Raw genomic sequence first — 22,773 nt, 5'->3', positions numbered from 1 at the left:
TGTCCGCTAAAGAGTGGAGCCAATTTTTAATTCAAAAAGTCAAATGGCGCTCCTTCCCTTCCAAGCCCTGCCGTGCGCCCAAACAGTGGTTTACCCCCACATATGAGGTATCAGCGTACTCAGGACAAATTGGACAACAACTTTCGTGGTTCAGTTTCATCTTTTACCATTGGGGAAAAAAAAAATTGTTGCTAAAAGATAATTTTTGTGACTAAAAAGTTAAATGTTCATTTTTTCCTTCCATGTTGCTTCTGCTGCTGTGAAGTACCTGAAGGGTTAATAAACTTCTTGAATGTGGTTTTGAGTACCTTGAGGGGTGCATTTTTTAGAATGGTGTCACTTTTGGGTATTTTCAGCCATATAGACCCCTCAAACTGACTTCAAATGTGAGGTGGTCCCTAAAAAAAATGGTTTTGTAAATTTCGTTGTAAAAATGAGAAATCGCTGGTCAAATTTTAACCCTTATAACTTCCTAGCAAAAAAAAATTTTGTTTCCAAAATTGTGCTGATGTAAAGTAGACATGTGGGAAATGTTATTTATTAACTATTTTGTGTCACATAACTCTCTGGTTTAACAGAATAAAAATTCAAAATGTGAAAATTGCGAAATTTTCAAAATTTTCGCCAAATTTCCGTTTTTATCACAAATAAACGCAGAATTTATTGACCTAAATTTACCACTAACATGAAGCCCAATATGTCACGAAAAAACAATCTCAGAACCGCTAGGATCCGTTGAAGCGTTCCTGAGTTATTACCTCATAAAGGGACACTGGTCAGAATTGCAAAAAACAGCAAGGTCTTTAAGGTCAAAATAGGCTGGGCCATGAAGGGGTTAAGGCTACAGAAAGGGTTGGGGCTAAAGTTAGGGTTAGGGTTTGGATTACATTTGCGGTTGGGAATAGGGTTGGGATTAGGGTTAGGGGTTTGTCTGGGTTAGAGGTGTGGTTAGGGTTACCGTTGGAATTAGGGTTAGGGGTGTGTTTGGATTAGGGTTTCAGTTATAATTGGGGGGTTTCCACTGTTTAGGCACATCAGGGCTCTCCAAACGCGACATGGCGTCCGATCTCAATTCCAGCCAATTCTGCGTTGAAAAAGTAAAACAGTACTCCTTCCCTTCCGAGCTCTCCCGTGTGCCCAAACAGGAGTTTACCCCAACATATGGGGTATCAGCGTACTCAGGACAAATTGGACAACAACTTTTGGGGTCCAATTTCTCCTGTTACCCTCGGGAAAATACAAAACTGGGGGCTAAAAAATAATTTTTGTGGGAAAAAAAAGGATTTTTTTATTTTCACGGCTCTGCGTTATAAACTGTAGTGAAACACTTGGGGGCTCAAAGTTCTCACAACACATCTAGATAAGTTCCTTGGGGGGTCTAGTTTCCAATATGGGGTCACTTGTGGGGGGTTTCTACTGTTTAGGTACATTAGGGGCTCTGCAAACGCAATGTGATGCCTGCAGACCATTCCATCTAAGTCTGTATTCCAAATGGCGCTCCTTCCCTTCCGAGCCCTCCCATGCGCCCAAACGGTGGTTCCCCCCCACATATGGAGTATCAGCACACTCAGGACAAATTGCACAACAACTTTTGGGGTCCAATTGCTCCTGTTACCCTCGGGAAAATACAAAACTGGGGGCTAAAAAATAATTTTTGTGGGAAAAATTTTTTTTTTTATTTTCACGGCTCTGCATTATAAACTTCTGTGAAGCTCTTGGTGGGTCAAAGTGCTCACCACACATCTAGATAAGTTCCTTAGGGGGTCTACTTTCCAAAATGGTGTCACTTGTGGGGGGTTTCAATGTTTAGGCACATCAGTGGCTCTCCAAACGCAACATGGCGTCCCATCTCAATTCCTGTCAATTTTGCATTGAAAAGTCTAACGGCGCTCCTTCCCTTCCGAGCTCTCCCATGCGCCCAAACAGTGGTTTACCCCCACATATGGGTTTCAGCGTACTCAGGACAAATTGTACAACAACTTTTTGGTTCCAATTTCTTGTCTTACCATTGGGAAAATAAAAAATTGGGGGCGGAAAGATAATTAATGTGAAAAAAAATGATTTTTTATTTTTACGGTTCTGCATTATAAACTTCTGTTAAGCACTTGGTGGGTCAAAGTGCTCACCACCCCTCTAGATAAGTTCCTTAGGCGGTCTACTTTCCAAAATGGTGTCGCTTGTGGGGGGTTTCAATGTTTAGGCACATCAGTGGCTCTTCAAACGCAACATGGCGTCCCATCTCAGTTCCTCTCAATTTTACATTGAAAGGTTAAACGGCGGTCCTTCCCTTCCGAACTCTCCCATGCGCCCAAACAGTGGTTTACCCACACATATGGGGTATCAGAGTACTCAGGACAAATTGTGCAACAACTTTTTGGTTCCAATTTCTTCTCTCACCATTGGGAAAATAAAAAATTGGGGGCAAAAAGATAGTTTTTGTGAAAAAAATGATTTTTTATTTTTACGGTTATGCATTATAAGCTTCTGTGAAGCACTTGGTGGGTCAAAGTGCTCACCACACCTCTAGATAAGTTCCTTAGGGGGTCTACTTTCCAAAATGGTGTCACTTGTGGGGGGTTTCAATGTTTAGGCACATCAGTGGCTCTCCAAACGCAACATGGCGTCCCATCTCAATTCCAGTCAATTTTGCATTGAAAAGTCAAATGGCGCTCCTTCGCTTCCGAGCTCTGTCATGCGCCCAAACAGTGGTTTACCTCCACTTATGGGGTATCGGCGTACTCAGGACAAATTGTACAACAACGTTTGGCGTCCATTTTCTCCTGTAACCCTTGGTAAAATAAAACAAATTGGAGCTGAAGTAAATATTTTGTGAAAAAAAGTTAAATGTTCATTTTTATTTAAACATTCCAAAAATTCCTGTGAAACACCTGAAGGGTTAATAAACTTCTTGAATGTGGTTTTGAGAACCTTGAGGGGTGTAGTTTTTAGAATGGTGTCACACTTGGGTATTTTCTATCATATAGACCCCTCAAATTGACTTCAAATGAGATGTGGTCCCTAAAATAAAATGGTGTTGTAAAAATGAGAAATTGCTGGTCAACTTTTAACCCTTATAACTCCCTAACAAAAAAAAAATTTTGGTTCCAAAATTGTGCTGATGTAAAGTAGACATGTGGGAAATGTTACTTATTAAAGGGAACCTGTCACCTGAATTTGGCGGGACTGGTTTTGGGTCATATGGGCGGAGTTTTCCGATGTTTGATTCACCCTTTCCTTACCCGCTGGCTGCATGCTGGCTGCAATATTGGATTGAAGTTCATTCTTTGTCCTCCATAGTACACGCCTGCACAAGACAAGATTGCTTTGCGCAGGCGTGTACTATGGAGGACAGAGAATGAACTTCAATCCAATATTGCAGCCAGCATGCAGCCAGCGGGTAAGGAAAGGGTGAATCAAACACTCGAAAACTCCGCCCATATGACCCAAAACCAGTCCCGCCAAATTCAGGTGACAGAGTCCCTTTAAGTATTTTGTGTGACATATCTCTGTGATTTAATTGCATAAAAATTCAAAGCTGTAAAATTGCGAAATTTTCAAAATTTTCGCCAAATTTCCATTTTTTTCACAAACGCAGGTAATATCAAAGAAATTTTACCACTAACATGAAGTACAATATGTCACGAGAAAACAATGTCAGAATCACCGGGATCCGTTGAAGGGTTCCAGAGTTATCTATATATATAATTGTCTAAGGGTTTTTCCGTCTGTCTGTCTGTCTGTCCTGGAAATCCCGGCTCTCTGATTGGTCGAGGCCGCCAGGCCTCGACCAATCAGCAACGGGCACAGCGACGATGATGTCATAAAGGACGTAGACATCCCGCGTCTCTGATTGGTCGAGGCTGCCACGCCTCCACCAATCAGCAACGGGCACAGCGACGATGATGTCATAAAGGACGTAGACATCCCGCGTCTCTGATTGGTCGAGGCCGCCAGGCCTCGACCAATCAGCATCAGGCACAGCGAGGATGATGTCATAATGGTTGCCATGGCGACGAAGATGTCATAAATGTTGCCTCGACCAATCAGCGACGGGCACAGTCTGCCGCAAATTCTGGAATCATCATTGTCCATATACTACGGGGACATGCATATTCTAGAACACCCGATGCGTTAGAATCGGGCCACGACCAATCAGAGACGCGGGATGTCTACGTCCTTTATGACATCATCGTCGCTGTGCCCGTTGCTGATTGGTGGAGGCGTGGCAGCCTCGACCAATCAGAGACCTGCACAGCATCGACGTAGCAACGGGCACAGCGACGATGATGTCATAAAGGACGTAGACATCCTGCGTCTCTGACATCCTGGCGGCCTCAACCAATCAGCAACGGGCACAGCGACGATGATGTCATAATGGTTGCCATGGCGACGATGATGTCATAAAGGTTGCCTCGGCCAATCAGCGACGGACACAGTCTGACGCGAATTCTGGAATCATCATTGTCCATATACTACGGGGACATGCATATTCTAGAATACCCGATGCGTTAGAATCGGGCCACAATCTAGTCTATATATATAATTGTCTAAGGGTTTTTCCGTCTGTCTGTCTGTATGTCTTTCTGTCTGTCTGTCCTGGAAATCCCGGCTCTCTGATTGGTCGAGGCCCCCAGGCCTCGACCAATCAGCAACGGGCACAGCGACGATGATGTCATAAAGGACGTAGAAATCCTGCGTCTGATTGGTCGAGGCCGCCAGGCCTCGACCAATCAGCAACGGGCACAGCGACGATGATGTCATAAAGGACGTAGACATCTCATGTTTCTGATTCAGCGACGGGCACAGTATCGACGTAGATGTCATAATGGTTGCCATGGCGACGATGATGTCATAAAGGTTGCCTCGACCAATCAGCGACGGGCACAGTGTGCCGCGAATTCTGGAATCATCATTGTCCATATACTACGGGGACATGCATATTCTAGAATACCCGATGCGTTAGAATCGGGCCACAATCTAGTAACCTCATAAAGGGACAGTGGTCAGAATTGTAAAAATTGGCCCGGTCCATAACGTGCAAACCACCCTTGGGGGCAAAGGGGTTAATGACTGTGCCAATTTTTACAATTCTGACCACTGTCCATTTATGAGGTTATAACTCTGGAACGCTTCAATGGATCCTGGTGATTCTCACATAGTTTTCTCGTAACATATTGGGCTTCATGATTGTGGTAAAATTTCTTTGATATTACTTGCGTTTATTTATGAAAAAAATTGAAATTTGGTGAAAATGTAGAAAATTTTGCAATTTTCCAACTTTGAATTTTCATTGCCCTTAAATCACAGAGATATGTTACACAAAATACTTAATAAGGAACATTTCCCACACGTCTACTTTACATCAGCACAATTTTGGAACTATTTGGAAGTTATAAGGGTTAAAAGTTGAGCAGCGATCTCTCATTTTTACACCATTTTTTTCAGGGACCACATCACATTTGAAGTCACTTTGAGGGGTCTATATAATAGAGAATATCAAAAAGTGACACCATTCTAAAAACCAGTGTGCTGTCAGGTGTGGGGGACATCACACTCCCTTGTATATAAATATCCCAAACACTGCGGTCCCCATGAATCTGCCCAGTGGCCAGAGTAATTGATGTTGCTGGCCGGAGGTACTTCACCTCTGTTCTAAAGTTATGTGATAATTCTATGCAGTAAAGTCACAACCAGACCTAGAGATGGTAAATATTATTTATTTTAGTAATATTTTGTAATTAATGGAATATATGACAACATGATAGTCTGGGGTTGCAGCTGTTATCAGGGTCACTGCACATGATGGAATCAGTATCTCTACAAAGCAGATGAGGAATCTGTGGATCATACGGGAAATGATCTGTAACTTCTGCAGATTTCTGTAAAGAGAAGAAGTCACATTATTAAATCACATCAATAGATTCCGAATAACAAAGTAAATACAAATGAGCTGAAGACTAAAAGAAAGCTAAATCTAATATCTACTTATTATGGGATGGAGGCGTAATGGTAGACAACTTACCATCCAATGTTTTTGGGAAATCTATGTTCATAGCCTTTCATGCTTGGTGAGATGTTGACCAAAGCTGTTGGTAAGCTAAAACCAGACCAGAACAGTATGGAAATAAAGGAAGATTTTATTTCCAGTCTTCAAAATAATGGAGATTTCTGTGAAGAGAACACAAGATTACATCACATCCATAGATTCGTATTAAAAAGTAAATATTAATGGGCTGGAGACTAAAAATAACTAATTCTGATACCTACTTACAAGAAGTACAGGTTATTCTCATCTACTTCCTCAATGTTCTCCAGACTTGGACCATCCTTCTACAAAAATGAGAAAATACAAATTATTTTTCATTTTACATGTAATATACATGTTATAGGACAAAGAGAATGAGAGTTGACATACCATCTGGTGTTTTGGGGATATCCGTGCTCATAGCTCTTCACGTTTGATGAGATGGTGACCAAAGCTGATGGTAAACTACAGAGAGACCAGAACAGTAAAAAGATTAGGTGATTTTTTTTCCAATCTTCAAAATGATGCAGTTTTTTTTGAAGAAATTATGACAAAATATTACCCCACATCAATTGACTCCTAGTAAAAAAAAAAGTTACTAATCAGCTGGAAAATAAAAAAAAGCAAATTCTAATATCTACTTACATGCATGATACAAGTCATTCTGATCTAACTCCTAGGTGTTCTCCAGACTTAGACATTTCCTCTACAATAAAAAGTGAAAACAATTAATTCTATGTTACATGTTATATTCATACTAGCTATTGAACCCGTTCTACGCCCGGGTGGCAGCAATTATATTGGTATATGGTCTCCATCCTGGTATGTGCTGCTTCCATCCTGCGCCCTAATCTTGTCATGTGCTGCGACCATCTTGCGCCCCCATTCTGGCATGTGCAGCCCCCATCCTGCGCCCTCATCCTGTTTTGTGCGCCTCCATCTTCTCATGTGCTACTCTCTTCCTGTGCCCTCATCCTGTCATGTGCTCCCATCCTTCACCCGCATCTTGTCGTGTGCTGCTCCCATCCTGCGCCCCCATTCTGTTATGTGCTGCTCCCATCCTGAGCCCCCATCTTGTCATGTGCTGGTCCCTTCCTGCATGCCCATCCTGTCACGAGCTGCTCCCATCTTGCGCCCCCCCATTCTGTCATGTGCTGCTTCCATCCTGCACCACCATTCGGTAATGTGCTGCTCCCATCCTGCGCCCCCATTCTGTCATGTGCTGCACCCATTCTGCACCCCCATTCTGTCATGTGCTGCTCCCATCCTGCGCCTCCATTCTGTCATGTGCAGTAAAAAGTCATTGGCTTGCTGCGCTGACGTATTTTCTATATATATTCAGTAGAAAGTGGCTGGATTGCTCCGCTGACGTATTTTATATATATAGAGTCAGTCTAAAAATGGCGCAGCAAAGTGCGGACTGCGCAGGCGCCGATTCCGGTGCCACAACCCTCCTGGGCCACAATCCTCATCCCCGGATGCGTAACTCTGTGTGGTCCAGACTGCGCAGGCGCCTCGCGCTTGTTCAGTCTATAGAGGCTTCGGACAGAGTGACGCTCCTAGCATTATATTATGGATTATGGGACAGATGAATGAGAGATGACTTACCATCTGGTGTTTTTGGGAGTCTCTGTTTATAACCTTTCATGGTGGATGTTGACCAAAGCTGATGGTAAACTAAAGAGAAAGCAGAACAGCAGGAAGTTAAACCATTTTTTACAGCCTCTAAATGAATGTGGTTTTAATGTATGCACAGCTCCCTTACCTGATCTGGAATTCAGAATGGTCTTTTCCACTGTCCGCACCATCACGTTGGTGCTTTATTGTAAGCATTGGTGACGGCACAGGGGGCACAGAGAGCTGGAGCGGAGCCATCTACGCACACAGCCCTTATGGAAGATGTGATTGCATGGGAGGACTGTGACCTGCTCTCCGACCTCATATTCAGTCATGCAGATGACACATGACTGGACCTCCTCCTGTGGGGTTACCACCTTTGTTGGGAGATTTGCAATTTGCAGTTTTCTCCTGCCAATTCGACTAATCCTTCCCATTTGCACAGGTACGTTTTGTGCAGGTGGAGCCTGCTCCTGTGGTGCCTGTGGCAGTGGTGGTGTCATCACACTCACTTCCTGCCGTTGAATGGGTGGGAGGGGACGGCCGCCATCCCTGCTGCCCTCTCCTGTTGACGTGGATGGCTCTGCAGGGGCTGGTCTTAGAGGAGAGCGGCTTCTTTCTCTGCTCTCTTCTTGTCCTCTAGGCCTTGGAGGATCTCTGGCCCATCTCCCTCTCCTCTCAGTGACAGTATTGTTGTCACTCTGACGTCCATGATGACTGGTAGAAGGCCTCTCCTGATCTCTTTGAGGAGACCTAGTCCGTCCATGGAGAATTATGGTTTGACCTATAAAAAAATGAGAATTTATCAGAATTATTCCCAATTTTATCAAACACTTTTGGGTTATAGCGATGGGCTTGTCTGCTTCTGTGGTGTTTAGGGAAGGTAACCCTAGAAGAATTACCTTTATTTTGGACTAAGTAAACCTGCACTGTCTGCCCCGAAATGTGGCCCAGCATATCCCAGAGATAGCTCCTCTCAGGAAAGCCCTATATGATGTGAATAATGTCTATCTCCCCGGAATATTTCACTTACCTCGGTTTTCTGGTCGTCTCAGCCATGCCTCATTGTCAGCAATCAGCTGACGCAGCTCCCTGGCACTCATGGCTTAGGTACCTGAAGCTGACTGATGAAATATTGGAGAACCAAGCTCTCCGGTGGCACCGCTGTTATTGTGCTCTGATCAAAGATCAAAAAAAGCAATGGAAGTAATCACTAGATGTGTAAAACAAACTAGTTCGCTCTTCCAGAACCAAAATGAAGTCTCAGCAAAAGCCTCAACTCAAGAAATGGCGCTGATATCACAGTGCCCTGAGTTTATATACCCTCAGGACATTCCATAATGCCATTATGACATCATAACATCATAATTGAGTACCAGCCTAAGCATTTCATTGTGACATCAGAGCAGCCAGGCCGCCATGTTCTTCATAATTTATAGTTGTGGGTGGTACATTATTGCTAAACTGTACAGACCTCAGCTGCTGCAGAACCTCTTTGACAGAGGTTGATAGGAACTGAGGCGTGTATTATGAAGCTCTGTAGAAGATGAGGTTTGTATTACGAAAATCTGAGGCAGCTGAGCGGAGTATTATTTTATTTTTTGGCACAGTAAAAGCCATTTTCATCAAAATTCATTTGGGTCACAATAACTCTGCAGGAAGAGCTATTCAGTGTCGAAACATAAATGTATGTCCAAACTCTTATTCAGGGCCAGCGTCAGTACCTGGGCAAATAACAACAAAAAACTGACTGGCACATCCAAACTAGTCTCAATGGTTGCATACTGGGAGCAGCTACCTCCATATACAATATACAAAAAAAGGATTGTGCTCTATCGTGCTAAAGCATGTCAATGTGAAATACATGAATATATGAATAGCAATATGGCACCCGGGCAAGTGTCAGGGCCCTGAGTAGGCGGGGGGCCAATTCGGCATCGAGGACACAGGCGCACGTTGGAGGCCCAATATCAGCGCTCAAAAGAGGGCCCCCCTGCTTGTTCAGGGCCCCGGTACATGCAATACTTACCTCTCCCAGCTCCTTCACTGCAATATATGGGGCCCATCATATACTGGAGCATTATATGGGGCCCATCATATACTGGAGCATTATATGGGGCCCATCATATACCGGAGCATTATATGGGGCCCATCATATACTGGAGCATTATATGGGGCCCATCATATACTGGAGCATTATATGGGGCCCATCATATACTGGAGCATTATATGGGGCCCATCATATACTGGAGCATTATTTGGGGCCTAGTAAATACTGGAGCATTATATGGGGCCCAGCATATACTGGTGCATTATATGGGTCTCATCATATACTAGAATATTATAAGGGGCCCAGTATATAGGCATATATAGGCGTGGAACGTATATTCATCACCATAACCCCTTTACCCCCAAGGGTGGTTTGCACATTAATGACCGGGCCAATTTTTACAATTATGACCACTGTCCATTTATGAGGTTATAACTCTGGAACGCTTCAGTGGATCCCGGTGATTCTGACATAGTTTTCTCGTAACATATTGTACTTCATGATAGTGGTAAAATTTCTTTGATATTACTTGCGTTTATTTGTGAAAAAAATTGAAATTTGGTGAAAATGTAGAAAATTTAGCAATTTTCCAACTTTGAATTTTCATGCCCTTAAATCACAGAGATATGTTACACAAAATACTTAATAAGGAACATTTCCCACACGTCTACTTTACATCAGCACAATTTTGGAACTATTTGGAAGTTATAAGGGTTAAAAGTTAAGCAGCGATCTCTCATTTTTACACCATTTTTTTCAGGGACCACATCACATTTGAAGTCACTTTGAGGGGTCTATATAATAGAGAATATCAAAAAGTGACACCATTCTAAAAACTGCACCCCTCAAGGTGGTCAAAACCACATTTAATAAGTTTATTAGCTGGCAGTTAATTAGTTTGGCAACTGTCACACACTAAAAGATGCTTTTTATTGCAAAAAATAGTTTTTGTGTCACCACATTTTAAGAACTATAATTTTTCCATATTTTGGTCCACAGACTCATGTAAGGTCTTGCTTTTTGCGGGACGAGTTGACGTTTTTATTGGTACCATTTACGAGCACATGACAACTTTTGATCGATTTTTATTCCAATTTTTGTTAGGCAGAAAGAACAGAAACCAGCAATTCATGAATTTCTTTTGGGGGAGGCGTTTATACCGTTCCGCGTTTGGTGAAATTGATAAAGCAGTTTTATTCTCTGGGTCAGTACGATTACAGCGATACCTCATTTATATCTTTTTTTATGCTTTGGCGCTTTTATACAATAAAAACTATTTTATTTAAAAAATAATTATTTTTGCATCGCTTTATTCTGAGGGCTATAACTTTTTTATTTTTTTGCGGATGACGCTATGTGGCTGCTCATTTTTTGCGGGACAAGATGACATTTTCAGCGCTACCATGTTTATTTATATTCGTCTTTTCGATCGCATTTTTATCCACTTTTTGTTCGGCGGTATGATGATAAAGCATTGTTTTTTGCCTCTTTTTTTCTTACGGTGTTCACTGAAGGGGTTAACTAGTGGGACTGGTTTATAGGTCGGGTCGTTACGGACACGGTGATACCAAATATGTGTACTTTTAATTTTTTTTTAGTTTACATAAGAAATGTATTTATTGGAACAATATTTATTTATTTTTTCTTTATTTAGGAATTTTTAAAATATTTTTACACAGTGTAATATTTTTTTTTAACTTTTTTACATTGTACCAGGACATCACTGTATACAGTCAAATCGCTGATCTGACACTTTGCAAAGCACTGTGTCTGATCAGCGATCTGACAGGCAGTGCAGGAGGCTTGCCGGCGCCTGCTCTCAGGAGGCACTGACAAGCCACCTCCCTGCAGGACCTGGAAGGACCCAACGGCCATCTTGGATCCAGAGGCCTGCAGGGAGGAGACAGGAGATGACCCTCGGAGCAACGCAATCACATCGCGTTGTTGTGAGGGTCTCAGGGAAGCACGCAGGGAGCCCCCTCCCTGCGCAATGCTTCCCTGTTCCTGGGGTTAAAGTGCCGGGAGCAGTTCATGACCGCTCCTGGCACAAGTGCCGGACGTAAGCGCGGCTGATCGCATATGACGTACTATCCCGTCGATGGTGATATGGGCCTAGGTCACCTCGATGGCATAGTACATCTAATGTCAGAAAGGAGTTAATGAGCGATACCACGTGACTACTCAGCACAGGAAGAGCTGGAGGCAGGCGCCGGTGGCCGGAACGAGATGCAGTGCCAGCACCCAGGGCGCGCAGGTAGGTGAGTATGATGTGTTATTTTTTTTTTTTAATAGGAAACATAGACACAGAGATAAGGGATAAGGTGGCATGTATACAGGGACAGAACAGGGGAGGCATGCAGAAAGGGGCAGGGATGGGGAGGCATTCAAACCAGGACAGGGAAGGGGGAGCCATGCATAGCAGGACAGGGATGAGGGGACAATGCATACCCGGTTTATACTCGAGTCAATAAGCAATCTAACATAATTGTAGATCCCAGCTATAGTATGTGCACAGTAGATGTGCAGGAGCCGCCTGTGCTTTAGGCCCGCACATCAATAGCGTGCCGCAGCGCCGTAGGGGGGCCCGGTGAGCAGATGAGACGGGGCCCGATGCGGGCCCCCTCTGCCCACTGGGCCCCATACGCCAGTCATGGCTGTAATGCCCTGATGGCGGCTCTGTGTATATATCCCCATCCTGGTATATGTCCTTTATGCTGGACCTCATCCTGATATATATCCTCCTTCCTGGTATATGTCCCTTATCCTGGGCCACATCTACTATATAATTGTCTAAGGGTCACTTCCATCTGTCCTTCTGCCTGTCTGTCTGTCTGTCACGGTTATTCATTCGCTGATTGGTCTCGCCAGCTGCCTGTCATGGCTGCCGCGACCAATCAGTGACGGGCACAGTCCGGAAGAAAATGGCCGCTCCTTACTTCCCGTAGTCAGTGCCTGTCGCCTGCATTCTCCCCTCCGGTCACCGCTAACACAGGGTTAATGCCGGCGGTAACGGACCGCGTTATGCCGCGGGTAACCCACTCCGTTACCGCCGCTATTAACCCTGTGTGTCCCCAACCTTTTTACTATTGACGCTGCCTATGCAGCATCAATAGTAAAAAAATGTAATGTTAAAGATAATTAAAAAAAAAAAACCTGCTATACTCACCCTCCGTAGTCGCTCGCGCCGGCCGCCATCTTCCATTGCAGGTTCCGGTGGCAAAGATGGTATGGGAGAAGGACCTGTCATGATGTCACGGTCATGTGACCGCGACGTCATCACAGGCCCTGCGCGCCTGCGCTAGAAAGACCTGCCATGACGTCTCGATCATATGACCGCGACGTCATCACACGTCCTGCGCGCCTGCGCTAGAAAGACCTGCCATGACGTCTCGGTCATGTGACCGCGACGTCATCACAGGTCCTGCGCTCATACCAACCCTGGGACCGGAAGCTGCCGTGGACTACAAGGGGCCCTCGGAAAGGTGAGTATATGTTTATTTTTTATTTTTTAAACTGTGTCAAACCTGGCTGGGCAATATAGTACATAGCTGGGCAATATACTACGTGGCTCTGTGCTGTATACTACGTCGCTGTGCAATATACTACCTAACTGGGCAATATACTACATGGCTCTGTGCTGTATACTACGTCACTGGGCAATATACTACGTGGCTGCGCAATATACTACGCCACTAGGCAATATACTGCGTAACTGGGCAATATACTACGTGGCTGGGCAATATACTACGTGGCTGGGCAATATACTACGTGGCTGGGCAATATTCTACGTGACTGGGCAATATTCTACGTGACTGAGTGGGCAATATACTACGTGACTGGGCAATATACTACGTGACTGGGCAATATACTACGTGGTTGGGCAATATACTACAAGGTTGGGCAATATACTACGTGGCTGGGCAATATACTACGTGGGCTGGGCAATATACTATGTGGCTGGGCAATATACTACGTGGCTGGGCAATATACTGCATGGCTGGGCAATATACTACGTGGAAATGCATATTCTAGAATACCCGATGCGTTAGAATCGGGCCACCATCTAGTCCTGATATATATGTTTCCCATGCTAATATATATCCATTATCCTGTTCCCCTTCCTGGTGTATATATCCCCCATTCAGATATACAGGTGCTTCTCACAAAATTAGAATTTCATCAAAAAGTTAATTTGTTTCAGTTATTCATTACAAAAAAGTGAATCTCATATATTATATAGATTCATTAAAAATTAAAGTGATCTACAGTTTTTCAGTTTTGGAATTTCCACAAAAATTTAAAATAACCAATAAATTTTGTTCAACTTCACAATTGTGTTCCACTTGTTGATTCTTCACCAAAAATTTACATTTGGTGTCTTTATGTTTGAAGCATGATATGTGGGAAAAGGTTGAAAAGTTCCAGAGAGCCGAATACTTTTGCAAGGCACTGTATTTCAAGTGTTTATTTCTGTTAATCTTGATGATTAAGGCTTACAGCCAATGAAAGCCCAAAAGTCATTATCTCAGTAAATTAGAATACTTTATAACACCAGCTTGAAAAATGATTTTAAAATCTGAAATGTTAGCCTACTAAAATGTATGGTCAGTAAATGCACTCAATACTTGATTTGGGCTTCTCTTGCATCGATTACTGCATCAATGCAGTGTGGGATGGAGCAGATCAGCCTGTGGCACTACTGAGGTGTTATGGAAGCCCAGGTTGCTTTGATAGCATCCTTCAGCTCATCTTCATTGTTGGGTCTGGTGTCTCTCATCTTCCCCTTGACAATACCCCATAGATTCTCTATATGGTTAAGGACAGGTGAGTTTGCTGTCCAATCAAGCGCAGTGACACTGTTGTTTTTAAACCAGGTATTGGTACTTTTGGCAGTGTGGACAGGTGCCAAGTCCTGCAGGAGAATGAAATTTCCATCTCCAAAAAGCTTGTCGGCAGAGGGAAGCATGAAGTGCTCTAAAATTTCCTGGTAGACAGCTACACTGACTTTGATCTTGATAAAACACAGTGGACCGAAACCAGCAGATGACATGGCTCCCTAAACCTTCACTGATTGTGGAAACTTCACACTAGACCTCAAGCAGCTTGTATTGTGGCCTCTCCACTCTTTCATCTGAAAACAACACCTTTGACCACTGAGCAACAGTCCAGTTCTTTTTCTCCTTGTCCCAGGTAAGACGCTTCTGGCGTTGTCTAGGTCATGAGTGGCTTGACACAAGGAATGCAAACCGCGCGCCGGTAGGACATTATTGCAAGAGAGCTTGGCTGAGTAGATTACACAAGAAGGAAAACACACAGCAAGTCAGCAGGATCTAGGAGCAACATGGCAGATGTGACAACCTACATGGTGAGCTGCAGCATGTGCTACATGTTCACAGATCGACCAGAAGAAGAATCCAATTTCACCTGTCAGAAGTGTAGACTAGTGGCCCTTTTAGAAGAAAAGGTGCGGGGTCTGGAAGAAAGAATAGCAACTTTGAAACTCATCAAAGAGAATGAAGACTTTCTAGACAGAACAGAAGCATCTCTACTGGTCACAGAAGGTGAAAAAAGTGTCAGAGAACCTCCAAAAGCAGATGAGTGGAAGCATGTGACCAAAAGAAGCAAGAAGACCATGGAGAAATCACCAACCACACAACTGAAGAACCGATATCAAATCTTTGTAGAGGATGAAGATGGCACACCTAAGAATGAAGCAATACCAGCAAGCAAAAAAGAAAAGGGCACACAGCAACAAGTGACAGCAAAAAGTACAGCCAAGAAGCAACGAAGAGTGGTGGTGGTGGGAGACTCACTACTGAGAGGCACCGAAGCAGCCATCTGCAGACCGGACATAACTGCAAGAGAAGTATGCTGCCTTCCAGGTGCGATGATCAAGGATGTGACCGATAGGATACCAAAGCTCTTCAGCTCCAAGGACGTCCACCCATTTCTTCTGATACATGTTGGCACCAATGACACGGCAAGGAAGGACCTACCGACAATCTGCAAGGACTTTGAAGAGTTGGGGAAGAAAGTAAAGGAACTGGATGCACAGGTAGTTTTTTCTTCTATCCTTCCAGTAGACGGGCATGGCACCAGGAGATGGAACAGGATCCTTGATGCAAACAACTGGCTAAGACGATGGTGCAGACAACAAGGATTTGGATTCCTGGACCACGGTGTGAATTACTGGTATGATGGACTCCTCGCCAGAGACGGACTACACCTCAACAAACCTGGGAAACACACATTCGCCAGAAGACTCGCTACACTCATCAGGAGGGCGTTAAACTAGAAGAAGAGGGGACGGGAAGAAAAACATTAGACTCGAACAAAGACGACCCAGGAAAACATATTCAGAAGGGAGGTAAGAACATTTCTAAAACAATCCACAGTGAGGAGATTGGAACAAAACAAAATCCTCTAAACTGCATGCTCGCAAACGCCAGAAGCCTGACAAACAAGATGGAAGAACTAGAAGCAGAAATATCTACAGGTAACTTTGACATAGTGGGAATAACCGAGACATGGTTAGATGAAAGCTATGACTGGGCAGTTAACTTACAGGGTTACAGTCTGTTTAGAAAGGATCGTAAAAATCGGAGAGGAGGAGGGGTTTGTCTCTATGTAAAGTCTTGTCTAAAGTCCACTTTAAGGGAGGATATTAGCGAAGGGAATGAGGATGTCGAGTCCATATGGGTCGAAATTCATGGAGGGAAAAATGGTAACAAAATTCTCATTGGGGTCTGTTACAAACCCCCAAATATAACAGAAACCATGGAAAGTCTACTTCTAAAGCAGATAGATGAAGCTGCAACCCATAATGAGGTCCTGGTTATGGGGGACTTTAACTACCCGGATATTAACTGGGAAACAGAAACCTGTGAAACCCATAAAGGCAACAGGTTTCTGCTAATAACCAAGAAAAATTATCTTTCACAATTGGTGCAGAATCCAACCAGAGGAGCAGCACTTTTAGACCTAATACTATCTAATAGACCTGACAGAATAACAAATCTGCAGGTGGTCGGGCATCTAGGAAATAGCGACCACAATATTGTACAGTTTCACCTGTCTTTCACTAGGGGGACTTGTCAGGGAGTCACAAAAACATTGAACTTTAGGAAGGCAAAGTTTGACCAGCTTAGAGATGCCCTTAATCTGGTAGACTGGGACAATATCCTCAGAAATGAGAATACAGATAATAAATGGGAAATGTTTAAGAACATCCTAAATAGGCAGTGTAAGCGGTTTATACCTTGTGGGAATAAAAGGACTAGAAATAGGAAAAACCCAATGTGGCTAAACAAAGAAGTAAGACAGGCAATTAACAGTAAAAAGAAAGCATTTGCACTACTAAAGCAGGATGGCACCATTGAAGCTCTAAAAAACTATAGGGAGAAAAATACTTTATCTAAAAAACTAATTAAAGCTGCCAAAAAGGAAACAGAGAAGCACATTGCTAAGGAGAGTAAAACTAATCCCAAACTGTTCTTCAACTATATCAATAGTAAAAGAATAAAAACTGAAAATGTAGGCCCCTTAAAAAATAGTGAGGAAAGAATGGTTGTAGATGACGAGGAAAAAGCTAACATATTAAACACCTTCTTCTCCACGGTATTCACGGTGGAAAATGAAATGCTAGGTGAAATCCCAAGAAACAATGAAAACCCTATATTAAGGGTCACCAATCTAACTCAAGAAGAGGTGCGAAACCGGCTAAATAAGATTAAAATAGATAAATCTCCGGGTCCGGATGGCATACACCCACGAGTACTAAGAGAACTAAGTAATGTAATAGATAAACCATTATTTCTTATTTTTAGTGACTCTATAGCGACAGGGTCTGTTCCGCAGGACTGGCGCATAGCAAATGTGGTGCCAATATTCAAAAAGGGCTCTAAAAGTGAACCTGGAAATTATAGGCCAGTAAGTCTAACCTCTATTGTTGGTAAAATATTTGAAGGGTTTCTGAGGGATGTTATTCTGGATTATCTCAATGAGAATAACTGTTTAACTCCATATCAGCATGGGTTTATGAGAAATCGCTCCTGTCAAACCAATCTAATCAGTTTTTATGAAGAGGTAAGCTATAGACTGGACCACGGTGAGTCATTGGACGTGGTATATCTCGATTTTTCCAAAGCGTTTGATACCGTGCCGCACAAGAGGTTGGTACACAAAATGAGAATGCTTGGTCTGGGGGAAAATGTGTGTAAATGGGTTAGTAACTGGCTTAGTGATAGAAAGCAGAGGGTGGTTATAAATGGTATAGTCTCTAACTGGGTCGCTGTGACCAGTGGGGTACCGCAGGGGTCGGTATTGGGACCTGTTCTCTTCAACATATTCATTAATGATCTGGTAGAAGGTTTACACAGTAAAATATCGATATTTGCAGATGATACAAAACTATGTAAAGCAGTTAATACAAGAGAAGATAGTATTCTGCTACAGATGGATCTGGATAAGTTGGAAACTTGGGCTGAAAGGTGGCAGATGAGGTTTAACAATGATAAATGTAAGGTTATACACATGGGAAGAGGGAATCAATATCACCATTACACACTGAACGGGAAACCACTGGGTAAATCTGACAGGGAGAAGGACTTGGGGATCCTAGTTAATGATAAACTTACCTGGAGCAGCCAGTGCCAGGCAGCAGCTGCCAAGGCAAACAGGATCATGGGGTGCATTAAAAGAGGTCTGGATACACATGATGAGAGCATTATACTGCCTCTGTACAAATCCCTAGTTAGACCGCACATGGAGTACTGTGTCCAGTTTTGGGCACCGGTGCTCAGGAAGGATATAATGGAACTAGAGAGAGTACAAAGGAGGGCAACAAAATTAATAAAGGGGATGGGAGAACTACAATACCCAGATAGATTAGCGAAATTAGGATTATTTAGTCTACAAAAAAGACGACTGAGGGGCGATCTAATAACCATGTATAAGTATATAAGGGGACAATACAAATATCTCGCTGAGGATCTGTTTATACCAAGGAAGGTGACGGGCACAAGGGGGCATTCTTTGCGTCTGGAGGAGAGAAGGTTTTTCCACCAACATAGAAGAGGATTCTTTACTGTTAGGGCAGTGAGAATCTGGAATTGCTTGCCTGAGGAGGTGGTGATGGCGAACTCAGTCGAGGGGTTCAAGAGAGGCCTGGATGTCTTCCTGGAGCAGAACAATATTGTATCATACAATTATTAGGTTCTGTAGAAGGACGTAGATCTGGGGATTTATTATGATGGAATATAGGCTGAACTGGATGGACAAATGTCTTTTTTCGGCCTTACTAACTATGTTACTATGTTACTATGTAACACTTGTAGCCCATGTCCTGGATACGTCTGTGTGTGGTGGCTCTTGAAGCAATGACTCCAGCAGCAGTCCACTCCTTGTGAATCTCCCCAAAATTTTTGAATGGCCTTTTCTTAACAATCCTTTCAAGGCTGCGGTTATCTCGGTTGCTTGTGCACCTTTTTCTACTACAATTTTTCTTTCCACTCAACTTTCCATTAATATGTTTGGATACAGCACTCTGTGAATAGCCAGCTTCTTTAGCTATGACCTATTGTGGCTTACCCTCTGTGTGGCGTGTGTCAATGATTGCCTTCTGGACACAAGGGAATGTGAAAGTGGACAAGGAGCCCTTTTTCAACATTGAAATACCAGGCACATGTCGCTTGTGCTACTGTGAGCATCCTGGGTAGGTTAAACGTACTACCATGGCCTGCATCGTCTCCAAACAAGCATATCTGGGACATCAGCAAATACACAGGAGCTGCCACCAGCGGATCTTGATGATTTGCCCAAGTGTAATCATCATGGCAGAATATTCCTCAGACAACCATCAATAACCTTAATGATAACAGTCAAGTCATATAAGTGTGAGGATTCCTGCATGTGGTGCTCAAACTCTTTACTGAATACATCGAGATGTTTTGAAAATTTGGTTTCCATTTTTTCTTCATTTGCATATCATTAACATGTCTATTCTGTGATTTCCATAATGCCACAGCTTTTCTTTCTTGGTGTTGCAATTTCAATGTTAAGGAGTGTATATAATAATGGATGCAGTTTGTATTGTGAAGTTTACATCTATAGGAGCAGACAGTTGGCCATATAACATGGACGACAATCGCATTGCAATGCTTGGACTGGCTGGCGGCTCTCCTAACCCGAGCGTGACAGCTGCATAGAAATACATGCTGTCACACTCGGTTCAGGAGAGCTGCTGGTCAGTCCAAGCATTGCAATGCGATCCCAATCAGTGTTATACAGCCAGCAGTCTGACTGCTCCCTATCTAGCAATACACAAATTGCTCACATCTACAGGCAGCCATTGTTCCCGGGATTAGCAGTTCAGGACATTTTGACCTGTACACAAGTATACTACAATACTGCCACCTGATAGTGTCCTGTCCATGCGACCACAAACCATTTTGCTGCGCTGCGTATATTCTGCACTTTGTGCTTCTTTACGAAGGCGTTATTAATTTTAGAAGCCAAATCAACATACCTCAGGGTCATGTTGGGTAAAGTTCTCTGCCGGGTGAATGGATGAAATTGTGTGAAACTAGAAACACCTCAAGATGAATTATCAGCAACACATGAAGTGCAGGAATGAACTTTTCCTTGTGAATTATAGTTGAGCACGTTGTAGCTTTCATCACAGGAACTGGTATGGCCTATGCTGGGAATAAATTATACTGCGGCTCTTTTAGTGATAAAGATGTACTTGGTTGACTCATAGCCTGACCATCCCCCTGATTCCATGATAAATAACACGTGTAAAGTGCAGTACAGCTCCGCTGCTCAGCATATTAGATGCCTATTAATCTATGCACATAGGTATTATCTTTATGCTTTACAACTGAATTATTTCTAAAGTAAAATAATTATTCTAGTTTTGTATTCATTGTTTAGGGGGAAACTCATGCTAGGGGTCTCACACAGGTCAGAGTTAGGCCTCATTCAGTCCTCGATTTTTTCACGTACAAGAAAAAGGACCGATTTTTCTGATCAGAGTTTGATCAAAGTGTGGTCTTAGTGTCATCCGTTTTTCTTGTATGTGGAGAAATTAAATTTTAAAAAAATTCTTCACCTTCTTCATTCCAACAGTTCATGGAAATCGGACCAATGTCATTCGAGTGCAGTTCAATTTTTTTCACAGACCCATTGACTTGCATTGCCAATTTTGAACTGGCCCTAGGATCAAAATCACACGTCTTTACGATTTTCCGCGGACCAAGCTTCACAAACATGTTTATGGCCCCATAAGCTAACACAGGTATGAGTGCTATCCTTGGAAAAACATGGCTAGCACTTGTACGCAAAAATCAGACGTCTGACTGAGCCCTTAGGCCATGTTCACACAGTGCGTTTTTTACCGCGGAACCGCGGCGGTTTTGCCGCTGCGGTTCCGCAGCTGTTTTCCATGCAGGGTACAGTACACTGTACCCTATGGAAAACAGGACACACTGTGCACATGGTCCGGAAATTGTAAAAAAAAAGCCGCGCTGAATTGCTCCCGGAAAAAAGAAGGAGCATGTCAATTCTTCTTCCTGAACCGCAGCGGTTCTGCACCCATAGACCTCCATTGTGAGGTCAAAATCGCAGTAAAACCCGCAGATCAAAAATATATCTGCGGGTTTTACTGCGATTTGATGTGCAGAACCGCTGCAGCAGGAAGTGCGGGGAAGCGGGCGGAAGTGCATGGGCGGAGTGTGGCTGCCCCCCCGTGCTCCGATCCCGCCCCCCCGTGCTCCGATGCCCCCCCCCCCCGTGCTCCGATGCCCCCCCCAGTGCTCCGATGCCCCCCCCGTGCCCTAATCTCCCCCCCTTATACTTACCCGGCGTCCCGGTGTCCGTCCGGCCGTCTTCTCCCTGGACGCCGCCATCTTGCAAAATGGCGGGCGCATGCGCAGTGCGCCCGCCGAATCTGCCGGCTGGCAGATTCGCTCCAAAGTGCATTTTGATCACTGAGCTATAACCTATCTCAGTGATCAAAATAAAAAAATAGTAAATGACACCCCCCCACTTTGTCACCCCCATTGGTAGGGACAATAAAAAAATTAAGAATTTTTTTTTTTTTTTTCACTAAGGTTAGAATAGGGTTAGGGTTAGGGGTAGGGTTAGGGGTAGGGTTAGGGTTAGGGGTAGGGTTAGGGTTAGGGGTAGGGTTAGGGTTAGGGGTAGGGTTAGGGTTAGGGGTAGGGTTAGGGGTAGGGGTAGGGTTAGGGGTAGGGGTAGGGTTAGGGGTAGGGTTAGGGGTAGGGGTAGGGTTAGGGGTAGGGTTAGGGTTAGGGTTAGGGTTAGGGGTAGGGTTAGGGGTAGGGGTAGGGTTAGGGGTAGGGGTAGGGTTAGGGGTAGGGGTAGGGGTAGGGGTAGGGGTAGGGTTAGGGTATTTTCAGCCATTTTAGCCCTAAAAAGCTTCCTAGGAAACACACAGTAAAAAAAGGATAAAAAAACGCATCAAAAAACGCATCAAAAAACGCATAAAAAACACATCAAAAAAGGACAAAAAAAGGACCTGCGTTTTCTGCCAAGAGCTGCAGTTTTTTAAAAAAACTGTCCTGAAAAAAAAAGGATGGAAATCCTGAACGTGTGAACATACCCTTAAGTTGTTTTTTTTTAAGTTGCCAGTTTTTGCCCAGAAAAAAATAGCAGATCATTTTTCTTTCTTATGGTGTTCTGTATGTCCCTTTTTAAATCCATAGAAATGCTATACAAATGGTGTCAGTACACCATTTGCGTTCCTTTTTCACATAGATGCTCGGTCTGTGTAGAAAAACGCTCATCTGAGCGAGCCCATTCAGTTACACTGATGGGCTGTCTGTGCACAATCTGTTTTGCACACAGACTGAAAACGAAGGTTTTTTTTTGCGTAGCTTAAAACATAGACAGTGTCGTTCTGGAGTACTTAGAGCCCACCAGTAACAAATGACACCAGGGGCATAACCTTTCGTTGTATAGAATTGTTTTTTATTATTCTTCAGGGCATGTGTTGTCCGGTGTCCCGGGACCAGGGGCTCCTTCCCTGCCCCTAACTCTAGGGGCTCCCTAGCTCGCCCTA

Source organism: Ranitomeya imitator, chromosome 5 (assembly GCF_032444005.1).
Source record: "Ranitomeya imitator isolate aRanImi1 chromosome 5, aRanImi1.pri, whole genome shotgun sequence".
Taxonomy (NCBI): domain Eukaryota; kingdom Metazoa; phylum Chordata; class Amphibia; order Anura; family Dendrobatidae; genus Ranitomeya; species Ranitomeya imitator.
Note: the sequence above shows the minus strand (reverse complement) of the source record.